The sequence below is a fragment of the Thamnophis sirtalis genome, unplaced genomic scaffold (assembly GCF_051295495.1).
Source record: "Thamnophis sirtalis isolate CommonGarterSnake01/CBP01778 unplaced genomic scaffold, rThaSir2_p1.2 scaffold_15, whole genome shotgun sequence".
NCBI classification, from domain to species: Eukaryota; Metazoa; Chordata; class Lepidosauria; order Squamata; family Natricidae; genus Thamnophis; species Thamnophis sirtalis.
The window spans coordinates 10,007,532-10,021,161 of record NW_028261395.1 but is presented as its reverse complement, the minus strand read 5'-3'; the positions used below and the strand labels follow the sequence as shown (position 1 = coordinate 10,021,161).

General features: G+C 42.7%; 1 protein-coding gene across 1 annotated transcript in view; it reads left to right on the top strand.

Annotated features, from left to right (window-relative positions):
• Positions 1–13,630, top strand: part of MCU (mitochondrial calcium uniporter) — a 159,599-nt gene that overhangs the window by 33,248 nt on the left and 112,721 nt on the right. The window lies entirely within an intron of this gene.

Here is a 13,630-nt window from a genome sequence, read left to right as displayed (position 1 = left end):
ATAGTGGATAAAGGGACAGAGCTAAAAACTGGGAGACTGAATTCTAGTCTTTCTCTTAAACACAAAACCAATTGGGTGACATTGAGCCAATCATTCTCTCTCAGCTGCAGAGAAGGAAATTTTGCTAAGTAAATTCCAAAGGTTTGTCTAGGAAGTCATCAGAAATCTAGACTGATTCTAAAGGAGGGAGTGAGGGAAAGAGAGAGAGAGGGGAAACATTTTTTTTCTTTAAACTCAAGCAATATTTCTCTGGCCACTTGCAGGACTATCCTCAAAAATATCCTTTGGACTACAGGTGGTCCTAGACTTACAACAGTTTGTTTAGTGACCGTTCTAAGTTACAGCGGCATTGAAAAAAGTTACTTATGACCATTTTTCACACTTATGACTTTTGCAGCATCTCCACGGTCGCGTGATTTACATTCAAACACTTGACAGGTGGATCGTATTTCTGACAGTTGCAGTGACCACGTGATCCCCTTTTGCAACTTTCTGACAAGCAAAGTGAATGGGAAAGCCAGATTCACTTAACAACTGTGGCCAGAAAAGTCGTAAAGTGGGGCAAAACTCAACAAATGTTTCACTTAGCAACATAAATGTTGGGCTCAATTGTGGTTATAACTCAAAGATTACCTGTATTTCAAGCAAGAGGAAACTATAGCAATAGCAGTTAGACTTATATACCGCTTCATAGGGCTTTCAGCCCTCTCTAAGCGGTTTACAGAGTCAGCATATTGCCCCCAATAACAATCCGGGTCCTCATTTTACCCACCTCGGAAGGATGGAAGGCTGAGTCAACCCTGAGCCGGTGAGATTTGAACAGCCGAACTGCAGAACTGCAGTCAGCTGAAGTGGCCTGCAGTGCTGCATTTAACCACTGCGCCACCTTGGCTCTAACTGTTGTTATGGCTCATGGTGCACCATGCAGTAGTGGAAATATGATCTCAATGTAAAGTTTAAAGGTGTCGGAGAAAAATGGCTACAATTGACCCTTTTGTGTGGCAAAAGAGTTTGCTCTTTTTGAGCTGGCCTTATACTTAATATAAATGTTAATGTGGCCCTAATATCTCCTACAAAGGTGCTCAGGTAGTGCATTAAACATGTTTTTAGTTGATTGACCTTAGAGAAGGGGAATTTTCCATTTTGGCTTCCAGACTATAGAATGTTTTCCCTTGTTCTTCATTTTTTGCATGCCTTGTAAAGCTGATGTGCCCAGCTAGACAGTAATATAACCAAATTTAGCTGATGCCAAATTCTAATAAGGATTAGATCGAATTAGCATTCAGATGGCAGATACCAGGAAAATGTAGGTCAGTGATGGTAAACCTTTTCAGCACCAAGTGCCCAAACCGGAACGCATGCGCACTGGCCAGCTGGTCTTCGTGCATGCCAGAACACTGGAAACCCAAAGACCAGGTGGCCAGCACACGCATGTACACTGGCCAATTGGTCTTCGGGGTTCCGGCACTCCGGTGTGCGCAAAGACCAGCTGGCGTGGCAGAAATCTGAAGACCAGGTGGCCGGCGCACATATGCACACCAGCCAGCTGCTTTTCAGGTTTTTGGTGTTCCGGCATGCAAGACCAGCTGGCCGGTGTGCATGCATGCGCCGGAAACCAGAAGAGCAGCTGTCAATGGCACGCATGCCCACGGAGAGGGCTCTGCGTGCTACCTCTGGCACATGTGCCATAGGTTCGCCATCATGGACCTTGTGTGAAGTTCCCAAGAGATGACCTAATTAATTTATGAGCCTCAAGACAAAGTTAAAAAAAAACCCATTCATTTATTAGGATCAACATCTTGGCATGATTTTCTGTGGAGCCGAAACTAAATTCCACTTAATGGCGTCTGAACTTTACCTCTGTGTCCCCTCCCCTCTGCCTGAAGTCATCAATCACATTCACCAACAAGATGTTACGGCAGGTTATAGGCATGCGCATTCACAGGCCAGCTGCAAAGAATATGAGACTTGAGGGGTCAAAAGTATGCATGGAATTCTCCCTTCCCAAGTTGATAGTAGTCATGGAAACGCTTTGATACCTAGGCTTTAGAAACAACCCAGAAATTCCCATATTGTCAAGAGAGCCACATGGACATGGATATGAAATCATTGAGAGCCAAGCTGAGTTTATGAGGTTGTGGTTGTTATTTTAAAGCAATTTCAGAAACCATTTTAAAAAGGGAAAAGCATACAGGTGGCTCTCGACTTACGAGCATTCTTTTAACAAAGGTACAGAGTTACCACAACACTGTAAAAGTGATTTATGGCCTGTCCTCAAAGTTATGACTGTCACATCATTCCCTGTGGTCATGTGATTGTGCTTTGGGCACTTGGCAAATCACATTTCATTTATCCAGTTCACATTTATGATTCTGACAACATTCTACGGTTATGTGATCATGATTTTAAACCGTCCAGTCAGTTTCTGGCCAGCAAGCAATTGGGGGAAGCTGGATTTAGTTAATGACCACTTGATTGACTTGAGTGATTTACTTAATAATTATGGCAATAAAAATGGTTATAAAATTGAGTCTGGCCATCTGATGATTTGCCTAATGGCCACATCACTTAGAACAGTGTTTTTCAACCTTTTTTGTGCAAAGGCACACTTTTTTTCATGAAAAAAATCACGAGGCACACCACCATTAGAAAATGTTAAAAAAAATTAACTCTGTGCCTATAGTGACTATATATAAAGTAATTTTCCCACGGCACACCTTACACTATGTCACGGCACACTAGTGTGCCGCGGCACAGTGGTTGAAAAACACTGACTTAGAAATTAAAATACCATTGTCATTTTATAATTTTGAGACCACAAATTCTGCCAATTCTCTAAGTCAATCCCATACCTAAAAAATTTTCCCCAAGCTATCATAGTTTCTCTACTGCATATAGAGGAAACTTGTATAAGATGTTTTACAGGTGGCATCTACCCCCAACTAGAATTGCAAGAATGTTCAAGAATAAATCAGAAAAGTGTTGGGAATGTCACCAGATACCGGGTTCATACTACCACATGTGGTGGACTTGCACTGAAGCTAAAAGATACTGGACTAAAATCCACATGTGGTTGGAGAAAATAGCAATAGCAATAGCAGTAGACTTATATACCGCTTCATAGGGCTTTCAGCCCTCTCTAAGCGGTTTACAGAGAGTCAGCATATTGCCCCCAACAATCTGGGTCCTCATTTTACCCACCTCGGAAAGATGGAAGGCTGAGTCAACCCTGAGCCGGTGAGATTTGAACCGCTGAAAATGACACACAAACAAATCGACTTTAAACCAGAGGTCTTTTTATTGGGGATCGTACCAGAAATCTACAACAAAGACTTAAAATATTTGATTGTAAATGTGATAACAGCAGCCAGAATTGTATTTGCAAAAAAACTGGAAAAATGAAACAATACCAGAAATTAAAATTCCAGTTTCAAATGTGGTTTTACGTCAAGGATTACAGCACCTGTTTTTTTGTTTGGCTCTGAATTGTATTGTAGTTCTGCAGTGGCATTTTTTTTAATTGAATGCTGCTTGGTATCAACTTTCAGAGAAGTATGTTGTAAAAAAAGAATCTGAAAGTGTGAAAGATTATAGTTTCCCAACCCTGCGGCACGCACCATATTAGTTAAAGAACAGAAAAACGGGTTTTTTTTCTTTTCTTCTTGTAATAACAGGACCAAAAAAAGCAAGATTTCCTGTCCCATGGCATTATTTTGGAACCGATAGCATCTCATTGCATTAGATTACTACCAACAATCAGATATTCAAAACCATTGGACTCTTAAAATAACTTTTAAAAGAAACAAACTGAAACATCATTTAGTCATTTGAAAACAACATTTATTCTCTAAGGGTCTTGTGGCGTGTAAAGAACAGTTGCAGGAATTTAGTATGTCTAGCCTAGTAAAAAGAAGGACTAGGGGTGACATGACAGCAGCCTTCCAATATTTGAGGGGCTGCCACAAAGAAGGAGGCTCAACCTTTTCTCCGAAGTATCTGAAGGCAGGACAAGAAGCAATGGGTGGAAACTAATCAAGGAGAGGACCAACTAAAAATCATGGAGAAATTTCCTGACAGGACGATTAATCATTGGAAAAGCTTCCCTTCAGAAGTTGTGGCTGCTCCATCACTGGAGGTTTTTAAAAAGAGATTGGACAACCACTGGTCTGAAATGGTATAGGGTCTCCTGCTTGACCAGGGGGTTGGACTAGAGGACCTCCAATGTCCCTTTTCTGTATTCTGTTATGCTATCTCTTGAGAACACATTTTAAAGTAGAAATTGTAGTAGAAAATTTAAATGCCTTGCACAGGTTTCTTTAATTGAGTTTTCTCGTTTATAAGGTACCCCAAGATTATTATTCTTCAAATGAAGAATGTTTGACGCAGCCACTGTTCTTCAATTTTAATAATTTCTTGTATGTTTCCAGAGTATTCTGCCTCATATTCCTACATGGATAAACTTCCTGAAGAAAACTAAATTACTTGACACACATTGTTTAAGGGAAACTGTAGTTCCATGATGGCAAACCTATGGCTCGGGTGCCAGAAGTGGCACACCGAGCCCTCTCTTTGGGCATGCACGCCGTCGCCAGCTCCTCTTCTGGTTTCTTGCGGACACCAAGTGCCGGGAAACCACCCCAAAAAACCACCTGAAAACGGCCAAAAAAATTGGCCTGAAAACAGGCATGTGTGTGTGGCCAACTGGTCTTTGCGGGCACTGGAGTGCCGGAAACTGGCCTGAAAATGGACATTAGCGTGCCAGCCAGCTGGTCTTTGGGTTTCAGGTGCACATGCGCACACGAAGACCAGCTGGCCGGCTTGCATGTGTGTGCTGGAAACCCAAAGAGCAGTTGACCCATGTGCGGATGCGTGCCAATCAGTTGCTCTTTGGGTTTCTGGTACTCCAGCAGGCACACCTGCCCAAGCGTTCCAGTTTGGGCACTGGGTGGGAGGTTCTCCATCATCGTGGCACGACAAAACCGCGCTCGACTAAAGCGCGCCCGATTAAACCGCGTCGCTGACGTCATCAACAGGGCGACAACAGCGAGCGCGGAGAAAGAAGGGCGCTTTAAATAGCGCTTTGAAAGCAAGCCGATTCAAGTTAAGGTAAGGGTTAGGTTTAGGGTTAGGTTTAAGGTTAGGTTAAGGGTTAGGGTTAGGGTTAGGTTAAGGGTTAGGGTTAGGGTTAGGTTAAGGGTTAGGTTTAGGGTTAGGTTAAGGGTTAGGTTTAGGGTTAGGTTTAGCATTAGGTTTAGGGGGGGTAGGTTTAGGTTTAGGGGTTAATTTTAGGTTTAGCGTTTACAGCTAAACGCTGTTTCTCCGCGCTGTTGTCGCACTGTGATGACGTCAGCTACGCGGTTTCGTCGAGCGCCCTTTAGTCGAATGCGGTTTTGTGGTGGAACCCTCCATCATTGCTGGAGTTTGTCCAGATGGATATACTGAAGGAAAGCAATTCTTGAACAGTTTGGAATCTTACTGAGTTTACCAAATATATATGTGAAAGTTATAAAGAGCATAATATATTGTAATGTCCTTGGGAATGCGATGCTGTTTTGGGGGGGTGGAAACTTTAATAGCTTTGATTGCTTAGGCCTTGAAGGTTTATATTTACTTTTCGCAGTATAACTGCTTAATTTTACTGCTGTCAAATGATTAGTTCCTGCTCATTTCCTTTTTAAAGTGAATTTTTTGGAAATAAATCACCATATTTTTAAATTAGAAACTTAACTAGATGATTATAATACCATTGAGTTGTAAAAACAAATCTTTGAACATCAGCATCCAATTTGAATGAACCATAGTTAGGAAACTGCAATTCCGCTACTGATTTTTTTTTTGCTGGATTTTTCAGCTTACTGGTTATACTGGGTTATTCTTAAGCGTGTTATGGCTGACTCGGGTTCATATCATACTAGCTGTGCTGTTAGCAAACCCAGATGATATCAGGATCTTGAAAGCTTTACCTAAACAAGAAAAAATTGTTGATATTTTAATTGGTTTATAACTATTGCTTTATTGAATGAATGGAGAAAAAGCAGCATTCGCAGGCAAAGAAAATAAAATTGTAATAATTATGATGTATGGATGGCTGTTTATTTTTAATGAGACGCAACAAAGTGTTCTTATGAAACCCTTTTCACATACTTTTTTTCTCTGCAAAGAAATGTAAATAGTCTGGTCCATTAACTTACAATGCAAATCAGTTAATTTTTTTATGTTTGGAAAATAATCTGACTAAATAGCAAAGCAAACTGAAAATATCTGCCAGGCAATTTTTAATTTGGATTTAACTATCCAACTATTCAAGTATGCTGCGAAATAAATTAAATATGGATGGTGCATTTTAAATTCTCTTTATCCATAGGTTTGCTAATTAACACTTTATACCGATGCATTTTCATTTAATACCATTTGCCCAATTATTATGCACAAAATCCGTTCATACCCACATCCACACGGCAGTTTCTATAAGAATTCAAAACATCTCAAATAGTGGCCTTCATTAAATAATTTTTTTAATAGAATAACGGAGTTGGAAGGGTACTTTGAGGTCTTCTAGTCTAACCGTCTGCTCAGGCAGGAAACCCTAAACAGGACAGGACAGAATAAAATGACCTGAAAGGATTAGGAAACCTAATGCAGTGCTGGCGAACCTTTTTTGGCTCGCGTGCCATAAGTGGGGGGAGCGCAAGGGGGTCATGTGCGGGCATGCCGCACCCATAATGCAATGCGTGACCCCCCAATGCGCATGCGCACACTACAGGCGCTCCCCCCATTTTTTACATGTTTTTTTCGCCCTCCCCATGCTCCAGAGGCTTTATAAGAGCCTGGGGAGGGCGAAAACAGCCTCTCCCCTCCCGAGGCCCTCCGAGCAAACCAAAAGTGACTTCCGGTTTGCTCGGAGGGCCGAGGTGGAGCAGTGGTTAAATGCAGCACTGCAGACTACTTCAGCTGATTGCAGTTCTGCAGTTCGGCTGTTCAAATCTCACCGGCTCAAGGTTGACTCAGCCTTCCATCCTTCCGAGGTGGGTAAAATGAGGACCCGGATTGTTGTTGGGGGCAATATGCTGACTCTGTAAACCGCTTAGAGAGGGCTGAAAGCCCTATGAAGCGGTATATAAGTCTAACTGCTATTGCTCAGAGGGTCATTTTGATTGCTACGGAGGGTTCAGGGAAGCCTGCTGAAGGTCCCTGAAGCCTCCGGAGTGCTCAAAACAATGCTCCGAGCAAACAGGAAGTCGGTTCCCAAACTTCCGGTTTGCGCATAGGGCCATTTTTCTGTGCTCTGGAAGCTTCAGGGAAGCTCATGAAGCCTCCGGAGGGCCTCCGTGGGGCGGGGGAGGCTCTTTTTGCCCTCCCCAGGCTCCTATAAAACCTCTGGAGCCTGGGGAGGGTGAAAAATGGCTTTAAAAAAGGGTGAACTCAGCTGGCCAGTGCACGCATGCACGCTGGCCAGCTGAGAGGGCAGCGCCTCTCGTGCCCTGACAAATGGCTGCGGGTGCCACCTGTGGCCCGCGTGCCATAGGTTCGCTATCCCGGACCTAATGTTTAACAATAACCCTGTGAGGCAGGTTGTATAGAGAGAAACAGATTTTTATTTGGCTAGGGAAATTCCTAGCATCTCAACCACTGCAATTCACCAAATCTCAGATATATTGAGTTGAGTATCGGAAGCCAATAGCAGCAGTATCTATTTTAATATTTTGTTTTTTTTGGGGAAAAAAAATGATATTTTTGGCAGATTCTTGGGTATTTGGTTACAAAGTCACTAGACTAAGAATTCACCTTGAATGGTGTGAGAGATGGAAAAGAAACATGTGAGAGGAAGCAACACAATCTCACAAATGGGAGAACAGCAAAAGAAAATGTTTCTACTTTAATTAGCTCACTATAACTCTGGGGATTCAGTCATTATGGGGTTCATTTATTCTGTTTTTATCCCTGACTAGTATTAAAGATACCTTTCTAAAACCTGTGTTTCTTGGGGTTTTTTGTATTTGCTAGTTACATGGAACCTGGTAAATGACCATTTTTCCCCTCAATAATTCTTTGATTTCCCCTTGCCCATTGTTTGATATTTAGTTTAGACAAAATTTTTGCAGGCATACCTTTTCTGTCTGGAGATAATTCTATATACACCATTCGTTAAGGCCACCATAACCACTGTGGCGGCACAGTGGTTAGAACGCAGTATTGCAGGCTAATTCTGCTGACTGCCAATGACCAGCAGTTTGGCAGTTCAAATCTCATCAGATTCAAGGTTGACTCAGCCTTCCATCCTTCCGAGATCGGTAAAATGAAGACCCAGATTCTTGGGGGCATTATGCTGACTCTGTAAACGGCTTAGAAAGGGCTGTAAAGCACTGTGAAGCGGTATGTACAATAAGTCTAAGTGCTATTGCTATTCAAAGTTACCGTGACCCGTCAAAACCGCGGTAGAATAAAGCGCGCCCGATGAAAGCGCGTACGTGACGTCATCAGCAGCGCGACAAAATTTTTTAAAAATAAATTAAAATTAAAATAAAATTAAAGCAAGCCGATTCACATAAAGGTAAGGGTTAGGGTTAGGTTTAGGGTTACGTTAAGCATTAGGGTTAGGTTTAGGGTTATGTTCAGGGTTAGCGTTAGGTTTAGCGTTAGGTTAAGGGTTAGGTTTAGGGTTAGGTTAAGGGTTAGGGTTAGGGTTAGGGTTAGGTTTGGGGGAGGTTAGGGTAAGGTTTTCGCTTTAATTTTAAATTTACCGCTCACAGCGCAAAAAGTGAATTACAAGCAGACCTTGTACTTATGACTGCAACAGCATCCCCACAATCATGCCATCAAAATTCGGGTGCTTGGCAATTGGAAATTCTGGCTACAATTACGGTTGTAAGACATAAACTATCTGTATACAGAATTAGCATATCAGAGAAGAATTTTCAGTCCTGCTGTGCAGTTGATATTTTTAACAGTATTTATGTTGTTATGAAACATTCAGAGCCTGCATACTAAATACTGAACTGAACTGTATGTTTACAACACCGCTGTAATGCCTCTCATCACCTCCCCATTGTAGGAAAAGGCACCAAAAATGAAGGTTTAGAATTTATTTTTTTGAAGTTTTCAACATTTCTGAAATCATCAGCATTACAATTTCATTTCCTGTATAAGACGTCTGATTATTAGCACGGTGTTATATGATTCAATAGCCAATCAGGAAGTCTAAACTGTGGGTGATATTGTTCTAACTTGTTATAATTGTTAAAAATAGTTGCAGTCCTGCCTGCTTAACACTACAATAAGTCTGAATCATTCATAGATTGCATTATTTGCTTATTTGTTCATTGACAGGGTTTTTTCTGGCCACTTGTGTATGTAATGACTCTAGAGGTGTGATGGAATCTGGCGCCAAGTTGTAAGAGGGAAGAGTAAAGAGAAACATCAGCCTTGAATCATTGCTAAGCAAGAAGTATCATAGGAGGAATCCTCCCTAATTCCTTTTTAGAATTTTTTGGATAGGTGTGTAGAGCATACTTCAGTCTGTCAAGATTTTGTCAAGCACCGGAAGCCGAGAGCAACAACTGTAAAAGCTCAGTTTTTTTATGTCATTTGCCAATAAGCAAATAGATAGATCACTAAAGGTAAAGGTTCCCCTCGCACATATGTGCTAGTCATTCCTGACTCTAGGGGCAGTGGTCATCTCAGTTTCAAAGCTGAAGAGCCAGCGCTGTCTGAAGATGTCTCTGTGGTCATGTGGCCACCTTTGACTAAATGCTGAAGGCGCATTGAAGGCTGTTACCTTCCCACCAAAGGTGGTCCCTATTTTTCTACTTGCATTTTTACATGCTTTTGAACTGCTAGGTTGGCAGAAGTTGGGACAAGTAATGGGAGCTCACTCCGTTACGTGGCGCTGGGGATTCGAACCACCGAACTGCCGACCTTTCTGATCGACAAGCTCAGTGTCTTACTGAGCCACTGCATTCCTGATTCTACCACTAGGGACTCACAAAATCCATTAAAAACATATTTAAAAATAAAAAACCCTTTCCCCAGGGGCCAAACAATCATCCTCATGGCTCAATCCCCATCCTACCCCAAAGCATGGGAGAAGAGTTAAGTCTTCACAGCTCTCTGGAATGTTAAAAGAGCAGGGCTCCCTTGGTTCTGAGATAGGAGACTGTTCCAAAGGGCTGGTGGAGTGGAGGCTCCTGCAACCCGCACATTCCCGATCGGAACAGCAAATCTCCGCTACTTGCCGGAGGATGAGGTGGCCGGAACCAAGCACCTTCCTCTGCCTCGAAAGCGGCTTCTGCAGGTGCGGGGACTGGTGGGGGGGGGGGGGCGTGGCTGCCAGCAGGGTGAGGGTGTTGGTGGTGCCTGACCTGCTGCAGGCTGGGCTGATGAAGGCGCTGAGATTGGCCATGGGTGGCCACCATCTGCTTCATCATCAATGCCGCATTCTGGCACTGCTGCAGAGCTGCCTGGAGATTCGAGCCCTTCTTGCCTGCCCCACCTGCCACCTGCCAGAAAACAATAAGTCCCCCCCCAATAATAAGGCCAAGGCCATATTTCGGGGAACAAAAGAAAATAAGACCCTGTCTTATTTTGGGGAAAACACGGTAGGAAGCAGTGAAACCTTCACTAGGAATAATGTCCCATCTTGTTCACTTTTCCAGGTTGGCAGCTGTACCATTTTTTATATGGTAATACTCCAGAAAGGGGCGCAGTGGCTCAGTGGCTAAGACACTGAGCTTGTTGATCGAAAGTTCAGCGGTTCGGTTGTTCGAATCCCTAGTGCCACATAATTGAGTGAGCTTCTGTTACTTGTCCCAGCTTCTGCCAACCTAGCAGTTCGAAAGCACGTAAAAATGCAAGTAGAAAAATAGGGACCATCTTTGGTGGAAGGTAACAGTGTTCCATGCGCCTTCGGCATTTAGTCATCCTGGCCACATGACCACGGAAATGTCTTTGGACAGCGCTGACTGTTCGGCTTTGTAACAAAGATTACTATTGCCCTCTAGAGTCGGGAACGACTAGCACATATGTGCAAGGGGAACTTTTACCTTTACTCCAGAATAAAATATAGTATGTGAAACGGGAGTTAGACCATTGCAGAACAGCAAGACAAATGTAAAAATACTTAAAGTGTTGGGTGTGAATTAAGCGTTTGTACCATGATGAAGTGATACTTGGGGAGCTTTAAAAAAAATAGAGTAATTTAACATTCAAATAGGATATGAGAATAGTTGACAAGAATGTTAATTTGGTAGCTAGTGACACTGTTTTTGAGAAATATAATTGGTTCTTTTAAATTGGAATGTACATTGCCCCAGAAAGCTATAAATAATTAATCTTTCATGCAGTACATATTTATTTTGCTAAAATATCTTTCCCCATCTGACTTGTTAAAGATTTGTCTTAGTTTGGTAAGAGGAAGATGTAAGGGTATGCATATACAAAATCAAACTACTATTTTCTTTTCAACAGCAATTGTCAAGTCAAGTCAAGTTTTATTGTCATTTCAACAATATACAATACAGTACACAGTGAAACGAAACGTTTCCCCACGATCAAGGTGCTACATCAGACAACATAGACAACGTAACTCTAAATCTAAAAACTTAAAGAGAGAAAAAATATACAAGCTAAACAAAATACACAAGCTAAATACACAAAAATATACAAGCTAAATACACAAAAATACACAAGCTGAATACACAAGTATTTATGGTTCCAGTTTCTTTGCGTTGAGGAGTCTGATGGATTGTGGAAAGAAACTGTTACACAGTCTGTTTGTGCGGGCCCGAATGCTTCTGTACTTTTTACCAGATGGCAGGAGAGTAAAAAGCGTGTATGAGGGATGGGTGTGGTCAGCCACAATGTTTCTGGCTTTATGAATGCAGTGTGTGGTGTATATGTCCATGACAGAGGAAAGAACAATCCCGATGATCTTCTCTGCTGTCCTTACTATTCGCTGTAGGGTCTTGCGATCCGAAACGGTGCAATTCCCAAACCAGGTGGTGATGCAGCTGCTCAGGGTGCTCTCGATGGTCCCTGTGTAGAAGGTTGTGAGGATGTGTGGTGGAAGCTGTGCCTTCTTCAGTTTCCTAAGACAGTAAAGACGCTGCTGGGCCTTCCTTGTTATGGAACTGGTGTTGAGGGACCAGGTAAGATTCTCTGCCAGATGAACACCAAGGAATTTGGTGCTCTCTACGATCTCCACAGAGGAGCCATTGAGGTTCAGCGGGGAGCGGTCGTGTTGTGTCCTCCTGAAGTCAACAACCATCTCTCTTGTTTTGTCTACATTCAGAGACAGGTTGTTGGCTTTGCACCAGTTCGTTAACTTCTCCACCTCCTCTCTGTATGCTGCCTCGTCGTTTTTGCTGATAAGACCCACCACGGTCGTATCATCAGCGAACTTTATGATGTGATTCGAACTGTGCATTGCAACACAGTCGTGAGTCAGCCTGGTGAACAGCAAAGGACTGAGCACACAGCCCTGAGGGGCTCCAGTGCTCAGTATGATGGTATTAGAAGTGTTGTTCGTGATCCGGACTGTCTGAGGTCTTCCAGTCAAAAAGTCCAGGATCCAGTTACAGAGGGAGGTGTTCAGGCCCAACAGGGTCAGCTTCCTCATCAGGTGTTGAGGAATGATAGTGTTGAATGCTGAACTAAAGTCTATGAACAACATCCGTACGTATTAAGTCTTTGTTTTCTAGGTGAGTGAGGGCTAAATAGAGTGTAGTGGAGATGGCGTCGTTAGTGGAGCGATTCGAGCGGTATGCAAACTGGAGTGGATCCAATGTTACGGGCAACAGGGTCTTTATGTGCCTCATGACGAGCCTCTCGAAGAACTTCATGATGATGGGAGTAAGTCAGAGGTGGGTTCCTACCAGTTCGCACCTATTTGGTAGAACCGGTTCATCAAATCTACCAAACCGGTTAGAAGAGGTTCCACCAGTGGACCCGGAAAGCAGGCCACACCTACAGAAGAGGTTCTAAAATTGTTTGAAACCCACCACTGGTCCTTGGATATGATTATTCGACACTATCATGCTCATATTTATAAACCTCAGTGCCTCTGTGAAAGGTAAGGATGACTACTGCGTTTGTGGTGCAATCGGAACATTGTGTGTGTTGAAGTTGTTTTAACGCAAACCAAATATGCCTTTTAAAAAAGAAGTTTACATCCTATTCTTATGCATGCCAGTGCTGTGTGTGAGGTAATTTAAGGTGGTTCTGACAAGTGTCGTCGGCATCTTCATATCCGGTCACATGGGTGGCAAGCCACTCCCATCCGGTCACATGGGTGGCAAGCCACTCCCTCAAAGGAGGCCACACCCACAGAGTAGGTTCGAACAATTTTTGAAACCCACCACTGGAGTAAGTGCAATGGGACGGTAGTCATTGAGGCAGGACACTGATGGTTTCTTCGGGACAAGGACGATGGTCGTTGTATTGAAGTACTTTGGGACAACAGTGGTGCTCAGATGTTGAAGATGTCGGTGAAAACATTTGTCAGTTGGTCTGCACATCCTCTGTATTTCTGTATTGCATTTCTTCTTGTATCTCTAAAACTATTTTTAACAGATATTTGAAAATTTTTAAGGATTAATTAATTGTATCTTGATTGCATTTATAAAATGTCTCAAGA